Source organism: Mustelus asterias, chromosome 3, assembly GCF_964213995.1.
Source record: "Mustelus asterias chromosome 3, sMusAst1.hap1.1, whole genome shotgun sequence".
In the NCBI taxonomy this organism is placed as follows: Eukaryota; Metazoa; Chordata; class Chondrichthyes; order Carcharhiniformes; family Triakidae; genus Mustelus; species Mustelus asterias.
In genome coordinates, this window is record NC_135803.1 from 157,324,085 (window position 1) to 157,339,736 (window position 15,652).

The window sequence follows — 15,652 nt, forward strand, 5'->3', positions numbered from 1 at the left end:
GCAGGCTCGAGGGGCCACATGGCCTACTCCTGCTCCTAGTTCTTATGTTCTTATGTCCTTGGAACTCTGAATGTCCCGGGTTCCTGAGTGTCCCTGGGTTCCTGAGTGTCCCTGGGTTCCTGAGTGTCCCTGGGTTCCTGAGTGTCCCTGGGTTCCTGAGTGTCCCTGGGTTCCTGAGTGTCCCTGGGTTCCTGCGTGTCCCGGTTCCTGAGTGCCCCTGGGTTGCTGCGTTTCCTGGTTCCTGAGTGTCCCTGGGTTCCTCAGTGTCCCTGGGTTCCTCAGTGTCCCTGGGTTACTGAGTGCCCCTGGGTTCCTGAGTGTCCCAGGGTTCCTGAGTGTCCCAGGGTTCCTGAGTGTCCCAGGGTTCCTGAGTGTCCCAGGGTTCCTGAGTGTCCCTGGGTTCCTGAGTGCCCCTGGGTTCCTGAGTGTCCCTGTGTTCCTGAGTGTCCCGGGTTCCTGAGTGTCCCGGGTTCCTGAGTGTCCCGGGTTCCTGAGTGCCCCGGGTTCCTGAGTGTCCCTGTGTTCCTGAGTGTCCCTGTGTTCCTGAGTGTCCCTGTGTTCCCGGTTGTGCCTGTGTTCCCGGGTGTCCCGGGTTCCTAAGTGTCCCTGTGTTCCCGAGTGTCCCTGTGTTTCCGAGTGTCCCTGTGTTCCCGAGTGTCCCTGTGTTCCCGGGTGTCCCGGGTTCCCGAGTGTCCCGGGTTCCTGAGTGTCCCGGGTTCCTGAGTGTCCCTGTGTTCCTGAGTGTCCCTGTGTTCCTGAGTGTCCCTGTGTTCCCGGTTGTGCCTGTGTTCCCGGGTGTCCCGGGTTCCTGGGTGTCCCGGGTTCCTAAGTGTCCCTGTGTTCCCGAGTGTCCCTGTGTTTCCGAGTGTCCCTGTGTTCCCGAGTGTCCCTGTGTTCCCGAGTGTCCCTGTGTTCCCGGGTGTCCCGGGTTCCCGAGTGTCCCGGGTTCCTGAGTGTCCCGGGTTCCTGAGTGTCCCGGGTTCCTGAGTGTCCCGGGTTCCTGAGTGTCCCTGGGTTCCTCAGTGTCCCTGGGTTCCTCAGTGTCCCTGGGTTCCTGAGTGTCCCTGGGTTCCTGAGTGTCCCTGGGTTCCTGAGCGTCCCTGTGTTCCTGAGCGTCCCTGTGTTACTGAGTGTCCCTGTGTTCCCGAGTGTCCCTGTGTTCCCGAGTGTCCCTGTGTTCCCGAGTGTCCCTGTGTTCCCGAGTGTCCCTGTGTTCCCGAGTGTCCCTGTGTTCCCGAGTGTCCCTGTGTTCCCGGGTGTCCCGGGTTCCTGGGTGTCCCGGGTTCCTGAGTGTCCCTGTGTTCCCGAGTGTCCCTGTGTTCCCGAGTGTCCCTGTGTTCCCGGGTGTCCCGGGTTCCTGGGTGTCCCGGGTTCCTGAGTGTCCCGGGTTCCTGAGTGACCCTGGGTTCCTCTGTGTCCCTGGGTTCCTGAGTGTCCCTGTGTTACTGAGTGTCCCTGTGTTACTGAGTGTCCCTGTGTTACTGAGTGTCCCTGTGTTCCTGAGTGTCCCTGTGTTCCTGAGTGTCCCTGTGTTCCCGAGTGTCCCTGTGTTCCCGAGTGTCCCTGTGTTCCCGAGTGTCCCTGTGTTCCCGGGTATCCCGGGTTCCCGAGTGTCCCTGTGTTCCCGAGTGTCCCTGTGTTCCCGAGTGTCCCTGTGTTCCCGAGTGTCCCTGTGTTCCCGGGTGTCCCGGGTTCCCGGGTGTCCCGGGTTCCCGAGTGTCCCGGGTTCCCGAGTGTCCCTGGGTTCCCGAGTGTCCCTGTGTTCCTGAGTGTCCCTGTGTTCCCGAGTGTCCCTGTGTTCCCGAGTGTCCCTGTGTTCCCGAGTGTCCCTGTGTTCCCGGGTGTCCCGGGTTCCCGGGTGTCCCGGGTTCCCGAGTGTCCCGGGTTCCCGAGTGTCCCTGTGTTCCTGAGTGTCCCTGTGTTCCTGAGTGTCCCTGTGTTCCTGAGTGTCCCTGTGTTCCCGAGTGTCCCTGTGTTCCCGAGTGTCCCTGTGTTCCCGAGTGTCCCTGTGTTCCCGAGTGTCCCTGTGTTCCCGGGTGTCCCGGGTTCCCGGGTGTCCCGGGTTCCCGAGTGTCCCTGTGTTCCCGAGTGTCCCTGTGTTCCCGAGTGTCCCTGTGTTCCCGAGTGTCCCGGGTTCCCGAGTGTCCCGGTTCCCGAGTGTCCCTGTGTTCCTGAGTGTCCCTGTGTTCCCGAGTGTCCCTGTGTTCCCGAGTGTCCCTGTGTTCCCGAGTGTCCCTGTGTTCCTGAGTGTCCCTGGGTTCCTGAGTGTCCCGGTTAGAAAGAAACATAGAAACATAGAAAAACTACAGCATAAAAATAGGCCCTTCAGCCCCACAAGTTGTGCCGAACATATCCCTACCTTTTAGGCCTACCTATAACCCTCCATCCTATTAAGTCCCATGTACTCATCCAGGAGTCTCTTAAAAGACCCTATTGAGTTTGCCTCCACCACCACTGACGGCAGCCGATTCCACTCGCCCACCACCCTCTGTGTGTAAAACTTCCCCCTAACATTTCCCCTGTACCTACCCCCCAGCACCTTAAACCTGTGTCCTCTCGTAGCAGCCATTTCCACCCTGGGAAAAAGCCTCTGAGAGTCCACCCGATCTATGCCTCTCAACATCTTATATACCCCTATTAGGTCTCCTCTCATCCTACGTCTCTCCAAGGAGAAAAGACCGAGCTCCCTCAGCCTATCCTCATAAGGCATGCCACTCAATCCAGGCAACATCCTTGTAAATCTCCTCTGCACCCTTTCAATCTTTTCCACATCCTTCCTGTAATGAGGCGACCAGAACTGAGCACAGTATTCCAAGTGGGGTCTGACGAGGGTCTTATATAGTTGCATCATTATCCCCGGACTCCTAAACTCAATCCCTCAATTGATAAAGGCCAGCACACCATATGCCTTCTTAACCACCTCTTCCACCTGTGGGGCCGATTTTAGAGTCCTATGGACCCGGGCCCCAAGGTCCTTCTGATCCTCTACAGTACTAAGAGTCTTTCCCTTTATATTGTACTCCTTCATCCCATTTGACCTGTCAAAATGGACCACTACTCATTTATCTGGGTTGAAGTCCATCTGCCACTTGTCCGCCCAGTCTTGCATCCTATCTATGTCCCTCTGTAACTTCTGACATCCCTCCAGACTATCCACAATCCCACCAACCTTCGTGTCGTTGGCAAACTTACCAACCCAGCCCTCCACTCCCTCATCCAGGTCATTTATGAAAATGACAAACAGCAAGGGTCCCAGAACAGATCCCTGGGGCACACCACTGGTGACCGACCTCCATTTAGAAAAAGACCCATCTATACCCACTCTCTGCCTCCTTTGGGCAAGCCAATTCTGGATCCACAGGGCAGCAGCCCCTTGGATCACCATGCCCTCTCACTTTTTCTGAAAGCCTTGCATGGGGGACCTTATCGAACGCCTTGCTAAAATCCATATAAACCACATCTACCACTTTCTCTTCGTCAATGTGTTTAGTCACATTTTCGAAGAACTCCACCAGGCTCGTAAGGTACGATCTGCCTTTGACAAAGCCATGCTGAGTATTCTTGAGCATACTAAACCTCTCTAAATGCTCATAAATCTTGTCCCTCAGGATCTTCTCCATCAGCTCACCAACCACTGAGGTTAGACTCACCGATCGGTAATTTCCTGGGCTATCCTTATTCCCCTTCTTGAAAATAGGAACCAAATCCGCAATCCTCCAATCCTCCGGCACCTCTCTCATCTCCATTGATGATGCAAAGATCATCGCCAGAGGCTCTGCAATCTCTTCCCTCGCCTCCCACAGTAACCTGGGGTACATCCCATCCGGACCCGGCGACTTATCTATCTTGATGCCATTCAAAGATTCCAGCACAACCTCTTTCTTAAAGTCCACATACTCAATCTTTTCAGTCCACTGCAAGCCCGCAGTACATCCACCCAGGTCCTTCTCCTCTGTGAAAACGGAAGCAAAATACTCATTAATCACCTCTGCCATTTCTACTGGTTCTGTACAGATTTTCCCGCCTTCACCTTTTATAGGCCCTATTCCTTCGCGTCTCAACCTTTTATTCTTCACATATTTATAGAACTCCTTCGGGTTTTCCTTAATCCTACCTGCCAAGGCCTTCTCGTGACCCCTTCTGGCTCTCCTAATTTCCTTCTTTAGTCCCTTCCTACAAACCGCATACTCATCTAGATCCCTATCTTCGCCAAGCTCTCTGAACCTTTTGTACGCTTTCCTTTTCTTCTCGACGAGGTCCCGCACAGCTTTCGTGCACCACGGTTCCTTCAACCTACCAACTCCTCCCTGTCTGCTCGGAACGTTGTCCTGTAGAACTTTAGACAGACATTCCTTGAAAAACTGCCACCTCTCTTCAGTACATTTCCCCGAGAATACCTCCTTCCAATTTACTCCTCTAATTTGCTGCCTTATGTCTTCATATTTCCCCTTACTCCATATAAACGCTTTCCTAGCTTGCCTGATCCTCTCTTTTTCCAATGCAAGCATAAAGGAGATAGAGTTATGATCGCTATCCCCAAGATGCTCTCCCACTGAGAGATCTGACACCTGTCCAGGCTCATTGGTCAGTATCAGATCAAGTACAGCCTCTCCTCTTGTAGGCTTGTCTACATGCTGTGTCAGGAAACCCTCCTGAACACATCTAACGAACTCCTCCCCATCCAATCCCCTTACCCGAGGGATATTCCAATCTATGTTTGGGAAATTAAAGTCTCCCATCACAACAACTCTGCTATTATTGCAACTCTCCAGGATCTGTTTCCCTATCTGCTCCTCCACCTCCCTGTCACTATTGGGCGGCCTATAGAAAACTCCCAGCAAAGTGATCGACCCCTTCCCACTCCGAACTTCCACCCACAGAGACTCGGTGGACAATCCCTCCACAGCATACACCTTCTCTACAGCTGTGACACTATCCCTGATCAGCAGTGCCACTCCACCCCCTCTCTTGCCTCCCTCCCTGTCCTTCCTGAAACATCTGAATCCCGGCACCTGGAGTATCCAGTCCTGTCCCTGAGACATCCAAGTCTCCGTAATGGCCACCACATCACACTTCCAGGCATCGATCCACGCTCTGAGCTCATCCCCTTTATTCACTATACTCCTGGCATTAAAGTAAACACATCTCAATCCTTTGGTCTGAGCTCTCTCCTTCTCTATCCCCCGTCCATCCTCCCTCTTGCACCGTCTATAACCCTTCTCTGTTTGCGAGCTAACTTCCTTGCTCCCAGTCACCTTGTCTCGATCCCCTCCCCCCAACCTATCTAGTTGAAACTCTCCCCAGTAGCCTTAGCCAACCTTCCCGCCAGGATATTGGTGCCCCTGGGATTCAAGTGCCACCCGTTTTTTGTGTACAGGTCACACCTGCCCCTAAAGAGGTTCCAATGGTCCAGGAACCTGAATCCCTGCCCCCTGCACCAGTCCCTCAGCCACACATTCATCCTCCACCTCACTCCATTCCTGCCCTCACCTTCCCGTGGCACAGGAAGCAATCCTGAGATTACTACCTTTGCTTTCCTCCTTCTCAGCTGTCTCCCTAGTTCCCTAGACTCTCTTTTCATGACCCCTTCCCCCTTCCTTCCCACATCAGCGGTACCAATATGTACCGCTACCTCTGGTTCCTGAGTGTCCCTTGGTTCCTGAGTGTCCGTGGGTTCCTGAGTGTCCTTGGGTTCCTGGGTGTCCCTGGGTTCCTGAGTGTCCCTGGTTCCTGAATGTCCCGGGTTCCTGAGTGTCCCTGGATTCCTGAGTGGCCCGGGTTCCTGTGTATCCCTCGGTTCCTGAATGTCCCAGGTTCGTGAGTGTCCAGGGTTCCGGACTATCCCTGGGTTCCTGAGTGTCCCGGTTCCTGAGTGCCCCTGGGTTCCTGAGTGCCCCTGGGTTCCTGAGTGCCCCTGGGTTCCTGAGTGCCCCTGGGTTCCTGAGTGCCCCTGGGTTCCTGAGTGCCCCTGGGTTCCTGAGTGCCCCTGGGTTCCTGAGTGCTCCTGGGTTCCTGAGTGCCCCTGGGTTCCCGAGTGCCCCTGGGTTCCTGAGTGCCCCTGGGTTCCTGAGTGCCCCTGGGTTCCTGAGTGCCCCTGGGTTCCTGAGTGCCCCTGGGTTCCTGAGTGCCCCTGGGTTCCTGAGTGCCCCAGGGTTCCTGAGTGCCCCAGGGTTCCTGAGTGCCCCGGGTTCCTGAGTGCCCCGGGTTCCTGAGTGCCCCGGGTTCCTGAGTGTCCCGGGTTCCTGAGTGTCCCGGGTTCCTGAGTGTCCCGGGTTCCTGAGTGTCCCGGGTTCCTGAGTGTCCCGGGTTCCTGAGTGTCCCGGGTTCCTGAGTGTCCCGGGTTCCTGAGTGTCCCGGGTTCCTGAGTGTCCCGGGTTCCTGAGTGCCCCGGGTTCCTGAGTGCCCCGGGTTCCTGAGTGCCCCGGGTTCCTGAGTGCCCCGGGTTCCTGAGTGTCCCGGGTTCCTGAGTGTCCCGGGTTCCTGAGTGTCCCTGGGTTCCTGAGTGTCCCTGGGTTCCTGAGTGCCCCTGGGTTCCTGAGTGCCCCTGGGTTCCTGAGTGTCCCTGGGTTCCTGAGTGCCCCTGGGTTCCTGAGTGCCCCTGGGTTCCTGAGTGCCCCTGGGTTCCTGAGTGCCCCTGGGTTCCTGATTGTCCCTGGGTTCCTGATTATCCCTGGGTTCCTGAGTGTTCCGGGTTCCTGACTGTCCCGGGTCCCTGAGTGCCCAGTGTCCCTGAGGGTTCCCTTGGACATTCCCTGCTCTGAGGATCTCCAATCTTCCCACAATCACTGAATCATCCCTGCTCCCATTCTGGGAAAGGTGCTGAGTTTGATTTGAAGTTTTGCAAGTTGTGGCAGGCGGATTCCGCGGGATAGAAGGGGACCTGCCCGACTCCAGAAGCTGGCAGAAGTGGGTGAGGAGGGTCAGTGGAGTAGGTGTGAGTGGATGTGAGAGAGGGGAGAATCGCGGTTACATTCCAGCTCCTTAGCAACCAGGCTGCCTTTCAGAGGGAGACTGGGCAAATTAACATTTCAATTGTTCGGCACCAGCCGTTCGAAAAAAATAACTCCCATTCTGGGATTGGCTATTTCTGGTTTGGTTTTTGTTCGAGGCTAATATCCCCTCGACTTTCACACATCAGAGCTTGCAGGGGAATGAGTAACTTTGGACGGGGTTTACCTGAACTGAAATCTCAAAGTTAATCCGGTAAAAATCTAATGTTACTTGAAGAAAATGTATCTGTAACTTTATAATCTGCTTCTCGCATCTCCCATTCCTTTAACTGTTATTTTAAACAGTCCTTTTGTCTTGTTGCAATGTTCCAATCTCCCTGCTGCTGTTTTATTTTCTATCAGAAATTGTCAGGATTTATTCTGTCCCATGTTGCCAGGGGTTTGATTTGAGCTTTCCCACCCTGACTATCCCGCCAGTCTCTCCCTGCCTCTGTCTCCCAGAGGTGCGGGGCGGGTGGGGGTAGACTGGCAGCTATTCGGCAGTGGAAGGCCTCCCAGCTGGGGATATTTGTGCCAGTCTGGGTATCCAGCAGGAGGCTCTCTGCCATCTCCACAGGAGCTGCTTCTCTCTCTCTCTCTCAGTCCCAGCTGCCGGCACCAACTGCAACACCTTTTACCTGCCTGCAGTCCGGGGGCTGGGCTTAGCCGCGAATGTGACAGATTGGGCAAATCTCTCAGCCTTTCCTCCAGCAGAGAGCAGAGCCTGAGTGCAGTGAGTCAGGTGCTGCGACAGCTTCCTCCATGGATTTGGGACTTAGTTGTGTGTGATTTGAACCTGTGAATATAAATCATCTTTATTCAGGAGAGAGAGAGAGCAGGAGCTTTCTGAAGATATCAGCAACGGTTTCATCCATCTAACCAACTTGTTGAGAAGGTGGGTTCGGTTTTAAAGTCTGTTGCAGGTTGTCACAAGGTGTTGAGAGAGCAGTGGCTCGGTGCTGGTGCCCAGTGTGCTGGTGCCCAGTGTGCTGGTGTCCAGTGTGCTGGTGCCCAGTGTGCTGGTGTCCAGTGTGCTGGTGTCCAGTGTGCTGGTGTCCAGTGTGCTGGTTTCCAGTGTGCTGGTGCCCAGTGTGCTGGTGTCCAGTGTGCTGGTTTCCAGTGCGTTGGTGTCCAGTGTGCTGGTGTCCAGTGCGCTGGTGTCCAGTGCGCTGGTGTCCAGTGCGCTGGTGTCCAGTGCGTTGGTGTCCAGTGCGCTGGTGCCCAGTGTGCTGGTGCCCAGTGTGCTGGTTTCCAGTGTGCTGGTTTCCAGTGTGCTGGTTTCCAGTGTGCTGGTTTCCAGTGTGCTGGTTTCCAGTGTGTTGGTGCCCAGTGTGTTGGTGCCCAGTGTGTTGGTGCCCAGTGTGCTGGTGCCCAGTGTGCTGGTGCACAGTGTGCTGGTCTCCAGTGTGCTGGTCTCCAGTGTGCTGGTCTCCAGTGTGCTGGTCTCCAGTGTGCTGGTCTCCAGTGTGCTGGTCTCCAGTGTGCTGGTCTCCAGTGTGCTGGTCTCCAGTGTGCTGGTTTCCAGTGTGCTGGTTTCCAGTGTGCTGGTTTCCAGTGTGCTGGTGCCCAGTGTGCTGGTGCCCAGTGTGCTGGTGCCCAGTGTGCTGGTTTCCAGTGTGCTGGTTTCCAGTGTGCTGGTTTCCAGTGTGCTGGTTTTCAGTGTGCTGGTTTTCAGTGTGCTGGTTTCCAGTGTGCTGGTTTCCAGTGTGATGGTGCCCAGTGTGATGGTGCCCAGTGTGATGGTGCCCAGTGTGATGGTGCCCAGTGTGATGGTGCCCAGTGTGCTGGTGCCCAGTGTTCTGGTGCCCAGTGCGCTGGTTTCCAGTGCGCTGGTTTCCAGTGCGCTGGTTTCCAGTGCGCTGGTTTCCAGTGCGCTGGTTTCCAGTGCGCTGGTGCCCAGTGTGCTGGTGCCCAGTGTGCTGGTGCCCAGTGTGCTGGTGCCCAGTGTTCTGGTGCCCAGTGATCTGGTGCCCAGTGTGCTGGTGCTCAGTGTGCTGGTTTCCAGCGCGCTGGTGTCCAGTGCGCTGTTGTCCAGTGCGCTGGTGCCCAGTGCGCTGGTGCCCAGTGCGCTGGTGCCCAGTGCGCTGGTGCCCAGTGCGCTGGTGCCCAGTGCGCTGGTGTCCAGTGCGCTGGTGTCCAGTGCGCTGGTGTCCAGTGTGCTGGTGTCCAGTGTGCTGGTGTCCAGTGTGCTGGTGTCCAGTGTGCTGGTGTCCAGTGTGCTGGTTTCCAGTGTGCTGGTGCCCAGTGCGCTGGTGCCCAGTGCGCTGGTTTCCAGTGTGCTGATGCCCAGTGTGCTGGTTTCCAGTGTGGTGGTGCCCAGTGTGTTGGTGCCCAGTGTGCTGGTTTCCAGTGTGCTGGTTTCCAGTGTGCTGGTTTCCAGTGTGCTGGTGCCCAGTGTGCAGGTGCCCAGTGTGCTGGTTTCCAGTGTGCTGGTTTCCAGTGTGCTGGTTTCCAGTGTGCTGGTTTCCAGTGTGCTGGTGCCCAGTGTGCTGGTGCCCAGTGCGCTGGTGCCCAGTGTGCTAGTGCCCAGTGCACTGGGTTCCAGTGCGCTGGTGCCCAGTGCGCTGGTGCCCAGTGCGCTGGTGCCTAGTGTGCTGGTGCCCAGTGCGCTGGTGCCCAGTGCGCTGGTTTCCAGTGTGCTGGTTTCCAGTGTGCTGGTGCCCAGTGTGCTGGTGCCCAGTGTGCTGGTGCCCAGTGTGCTGGTGCCCAGTGTGCTGGTTTCCAGTGTGCTGGTTTCCAGTGTGCTGGTTTCCAGTGTGTTGGTGCCCAGTGTGTTGGTGTCCAGTGTGTTGGTGCCCAGTTTGCTGGTTTGCAGTGCGCTGGTGTCCAGTGCGCTGGTGTCCAGTGCGCTGGTGCCCAGTGCGCTGGTGCCCAGTGTGCTGGTTTGAACTCTCAGGGGGGCAGAGTCGGGGGGGGCAGAGTCAGGGGGACAGGGTCAGGGGAGACAGAGTCAGGGGAGACAGAGTCAGGGGAGACAGAGTCGGGGGGGGACAGAGTCGGGGGGGGACAGAGTCGGGGGGGGACAGAGTCGGGGGGGGACAGAGTCGGGGGGGGACAGAGTCGGGGGGGGACAGAGTCGGGGGGGGACAGGGTCGGGGGGGGACAGGGTCGGGGGGGGACAGGGTCGGGGGGGGACAGGGTCGGGGGGGGACAGGGTCGGGGGGGGACAGGGTCGGGGGGGGACAGGGTCGGGGGGGGACAGGGTCGGGGGGGGACAGGGTCGGGGGGGACAGGGTCGGGGGGGGACAGGGTCGAGGGGGACAGGGTCGGGGGGGGACAGGGTCGGGGGGGGACAGGGTCGGGGGGGGACATGGTCGGGGGGGGACAGGGTCGGGGTGGGACAGGGTCGGGGTGGGACAGGGTCGGGGTGGGACAGGGTCGGGGGGGGACAGGGTCGGGGGGGGACAGGGTCGGGGGGGGACAGGGTCGGGGGGGACAGGGTCGGGGGGGGACAGGGTCGGGGGGGACAGGGTCGGGGGGGGACAGGGTCGGGGGGGGACAGGGTCGGGGGGGGACAGGGTCAGGGGGGGACAGGGTCGGGGGGGGACAGGGTCGGGGGGGGACAGGGTCGGGGGGGGACAGGGTCGGGGGGGGACAGGGTCAGGGGGGGTCAGAGTCAGTGGGGGGCAGAGTCGGGGGGGAGAGTCGGGGGGGAGTAGAGTCAGGGGGGAGAGTTGGGGGGGCAGAGTTGGGGGGGGGCAGAGTCAAGGGGGGCAAATTCCGGGGGGGGGGGCAGAGTGGGGGGTGAGTTTGGTTCTGGCTTCCCGGTGTCTGGAGAATTAAATGGAGCAAGAGCTTTGCCAGACTTTGGACAGTTGCAGCTGCCGGACTTTCCCCACTCACTGCAGCCGCTCCCACCCAAGAGGCAGCTCCGAATCTCCGGGACAGGGACTGGCAGACCCTTCCCGGGGCCCACACTCAGTGGGGATGTGTGACTGGCTATCTCACTGCGGGGGGTCGGGGGGGGGGGGGGGGGCGGGGGGCAGCCTGGGGGGGCTGGGGGGGGGGGGGGGGGACAGGGTGCTGACCCCCCCCATTGTCAGATTAAACACAGAGCGGCAATGTGCTGTCAGCTCCCGATTCCAATCACTTCCCACCCAGTGTCCACACCTCAGTACAGAAACAGAAACCAGGGACAGGAGGAGGCCATTCAGCCCTTTGAGCCTGCTCCGCCATTATAGAATCATAGAGTCATAGAGGTTTACAGCACGGAAACAGGCCCTTCAGCCCAACCTGTCCATGCCACCCTTTTTTTTAAAACCCCTAAGCTAGACCCAATTGCCCGCATTTGGCCCATAGGGAAACTATCTGATCTGCTAATGATGCAACCATTCCAATGGAGAACAGAGTTATTATTCCTTACAGCTCCCGGATGGATTAAGAGGATGGAGGATTAGAAGAATGAAGGGGTATCTCACAGAAACCTATAAAATTCTAACAGGACAGGTCAGGCTAGATGCAAGAAAAAGTGTCCCCAATTTCTCCCAAAGGATTGTGAATCTGTGGAATTTGCTACCACAAAGTGCAGAGAGTAAATTTGAGGAGGAGTTAGACAGATGCAGCAGGCGGTGAAAAAGGTAAATGGTACCTTGGTCTTCATAAGAACATAAGAAATAGGAGCAGGAGTAGGCCATCTAGCCCCTCGAGCCTGCCCCACCATTCAATAAGATCATGGCTGATCTGAAGTGGATCAGTTCCACTTACCCGCCTGATCCCTATAACCCCTAATTCCCTTACCGATCAGGAATCCATCTATCCGTGATTTAAACATATTCAACGAGGTAGCCTCCACCACTTCAGTGGGCAGAGAATTCCAGAGATTCACCACCCTCTGAGAGAAGAAGTTCCTCCTCAACTCTGTCCTAAACTGTCCCCCCTTCCTCTCGTTCTAGTTTCCTTTCTAAGTGGAAAGAATCTCTCCACCTCTACCCTATCCAGCCCCTTCATTATCTTATTGGTCTCTATCAGATCCCCCCTCAGCCTTCTAAATTCCAACCAATACAAACCCAATCTGCTCAGTCTCTCCTCATAATCAACACCCCTCATCTCCGGTATCAACCTGGTGAACCTTCTCTGCACTCCCTCCAAGGCCAATATATCCTTCCGCAAATAAGGGGACCAATACTGCACACAGTATTCCAGCTGCGGCCTCACCAATGCCCTGTACAGATGCAGCAAGACATCTCTGCTTTTATATTCTATCCCCCTTGCGATATAGGCCAACATCCCATTTGCCTTTTTGATCACCTGTTGCACCTGCAGACTGGGTTTTTGTGTCTCATGCACAAGGACCCCCAGGTCCCTCTGCACAGCAGCATGTTGTAATTTCTTTCCATTTAGATAATAATCCAATTTGCTATTATTTCCTCCAAAGCGAATAACCTTGCATTTGTTAACATTATACTCCATCTGCCAGATCCTCGCCCACTCACTCAGCCTGTCCAAATCTCTCTGCAGACCTTCTACGCCCTCTACACGATTCACTTTTCCACTTATCTTTGTGTCATCTGCAAACTTTGTTACCCTACACTCAGTCCCCTCCTCCAGATCGTCTATATAAATGGTAAATAGTTGAGGCCCCAGTACCGATCCCTGCGGCACGCCACTAGTTACCATCTGCCAACCAGAAAAGCACCCATTTATTCCGACTCTCTGCTTCCTGTCGGATAGCCAATCCCCAATCCACGCTAACACCCTACCCCCAACTCCGTGTGACCCAATCTTCTTCAGCAACCTTTTGTGAGGCACCTTATCAAATGCCTTTTGGAAATCCAAAAACACCGCATCCACCGGTTCCCCTCCGTCAACCGCACTATCCTAGCAAGAGGATTTGAGTCCATGAGCAGGGGTATCTTGCTGCAATTATACAGGGCCTTGGTGAGGCCATACCTGAAATATTGTGTGCAGTTTTCGTCTCCTTATCAGAGGAAGGATGTTCTTGCTCTAGAGGGACTGCAGTGAAGGTTTACCAGACTGTTTCTTCTCAACTGTTTTAAATTTGCGACCCCTTATGTTAAGACTATGACCTCTCGTCCTAGAATGCCCCACAAGAGGAAGCATCCGCTCCACATCTACTTTATCCAGACCTTTTATCATCTTGTATACTTCAATTTGATCTCCCCTCATTCTTCTAAATTCCAGAGAGTATCGGCCTAAACTGTTCAATCTCTCTTCATACGACAAACCCCTCATCTCTGGAATCAATCTAGTGAACCTCCTCTGAACTGCCTCCAATGCCACTACATCTTTCCTCAAATAAGGGGACCAAAACTGCACAGTACTCCAGATGCAGCCTCACCAATGCCTTGTATAGTTGTAACAATACTTCCTTCCCTTTATATTCCATTTAGCTATAAATGCCAACATTCCATTTGCTTTCATTAATATCTGCTGTACCTGCATGCTAGTTTTCTGTGACTCACGGACGAGGACACCCAGATCCCTCTGCATTGGAGCACCCCGAAATCTCTCCCCATTTGGAGACATGGAGCAATGGAGTGTGTCTGTCACAAAGACTTGTTTAACTTAGAGAAACCATTAGTGTGACTTCCAATCCCTGAACCTAGAGACACAGGAAGATATGAGTTGCCCACTGGATGTTAATGCAGCTCACAGAGCCCACTAGAGTGTGATTCTATCACCTTCTCGCTCCTCTGCTGTCAGCTGCGATTCCATGAGTGTGGATTTTGTTGATGTGAATTTCTTGTGTGTGCGGCAAAGCACATGGACGCCAACTTACTCTTTTTAGGGAGCCGTGGATATTAACGAGAATGATAGTGTTTCTGGAAAGGTTAAACAATGAGCACAGGGTGGCTAGACGGGCTTGTATTCCTTTGGATTTAGTAGGTCACAGAGGGAACTAATTGAGGTGTTTAAAAGGATTAAGGGATTTGAAAGAGTTGATCGAGAGAAACTATTTCCTCTGATGTGAACACCCAGAACCTTCAAATTCCAGCTGGTCTGTTCCAGCCTGATGTTCGGGAGCAGGTAGAGTTATAAAGCCATGTAACACAGGAGGCCATTCCACCCATCGACCAACTTCTGTCACTGTGGAGCAATCCAGTCAGTCCCACTTCCTACTCGATCCCCCTGGAAGTGTATTTTCATCTCGTGCTCATCCAATTTGCTTCTGAAGATGTTGGTACCCTCTGAATCCTTCACCCAGGTGGCGGGTGGCTTTCATATCATTACCCCTCTCGGTGTAAAAAACGTTCTTCCTCACACTCCTCTGCATTTATTACCCAAAACCCTAAATCCATGTCCCCCAGTCTCTGTACGGTCAACTAATTTGAACGGCTTTTCTTTCTCTGTCTGATTTAACCCTATCACAATCGAGTTCACCTCGATCGAATCTCCCCTCAATCTCCTTCACTCAAGGAGAACAACCCCAGCTTCTCCAACCCAACCTCGGAACTAAAACCCCTCATTGCTGGAACCAATCTGGTAAATCTCCCTCCCCGCTCTCTCAATGACCCTCACATCCTTCCTAAAGTGTGGTGACCAGAACTGGACACAATTCTCCAGTTGTGACCTATCCCGAGCTTTGTAAAGGTTCAGCATCAGTTCCCTGTTCTCAATACTTCCACTTCGAAAGCCCAAGACCACACCTGCTTTGCTACCTACTCCCTCAATATGTTCTGCCACCGACAAAGAGCTGCACACGAAGGCCAGTGGAAACATGGAAGCATCTCCCCAGAAAGTTGTGAGTACTGAGGGACAATTGGAGTTTTATAGTGAGATCGATAGCTTTCTTTTAGGGTATCGAGGGAGCAAAGGTGGGAATAGTTGAGGTTCAGATCAGCTGTGATCTAACATGTGGCACGGTAGCACAGTGGGCGGCTCGGTAGCACAGTGGTTAGCACTGCTGCTTCACAGCTCCAGGGTCCTGGGTTCGATTCCCGGCTCGGGTCACTGTCTGTGTGGAGTTTGCACATTCTCCTCGTGTCTGCGTGGGTTTCCTCCGGGTGCTCCGGTGCCCTCCCACAGTCCAAAGATGTGCGGGTTAGGTTGATTGGCCAGGTTAAAAATTGCCCCTTAGAGTCCTGAGATGCGTAGGTTAGAGGGATTAGTGGGTAAAATTTGTGGGATCGTGGTCGATGCAGACTCGATGGGCCGAATGGCCTCCTTCTGCACTGTAGGGTTTCTATGATTTCTATGCTGGAGCAGCTGAAAGACCCCTTCCTTTTGTGATGAGGTGTGTGGCTGTTAGGGAGCACAAGACTGAAGGTCAGAGAGGGAAAGAGACCAGACAAACTCATCCACGCTGGGGCAGGTCACTCAGTATCTGACACTGCTCAGAACACAGCAGGATGCAGATCATCCTCCACAGACAGAATTATCTTAAAGATTGTCACATCGACTGGGGACCAGGCTCAGTTAGTCAGGCTCCGTTAGTCAGGCCTGGTTAACCAGCCCAGTCAGCCAGGCCCGGTTAGCCAAGCCTGGTTAGCCAGGCCCGGTTAGCCAGGCCCGGTTAGTCAGGCCCGGTTAGCTAGGTCCGGTTCGTCAGGCCCGGTTAGTCAGGCCCGACCAACCAGGCCCAGTCAGCCAGGCCCGGTCAGCCAGGCCCGGTCAGCCAGGCCCGGTCAGCCAGGCCCGGTCAGCCAGGCCCGGTCAGCCAGGCCCGGTTAGTCAGGCCCGGTCAGCCAGGCCCGGTCAGCCAG

General features: G+C 55.3%; 1 protein-coding gene across 3 annotated transcripts in view; it reads left to right on the forward strand.

The window, feature by feature from the left end:
• Positions 1 to 7,155: 7,155 nt before the first annotated feature.
• lamb2l (laminin, beta 2-like) overlaps positions 7,156 to 15,652 on the forward strand; it is a 195,898-nt gene continuing 187,401 nt past the window's right edge. The window contains exon 1 of one of the 3 annotated variants that reach the window (XM_078210012.1): positions 7,156 to 7,194. The gene's annotated coding sequence lies outside the window, so the exon portion shown is untranslated. Of the gene's footprint in view, positions 7,204 to 7,632; positions 7,885 to 15,652 lie in introns of those variants that run through there. The other 2 variants (XM_078210011.1, XM_078210010.1) reach the window with 2 other exon arrangements.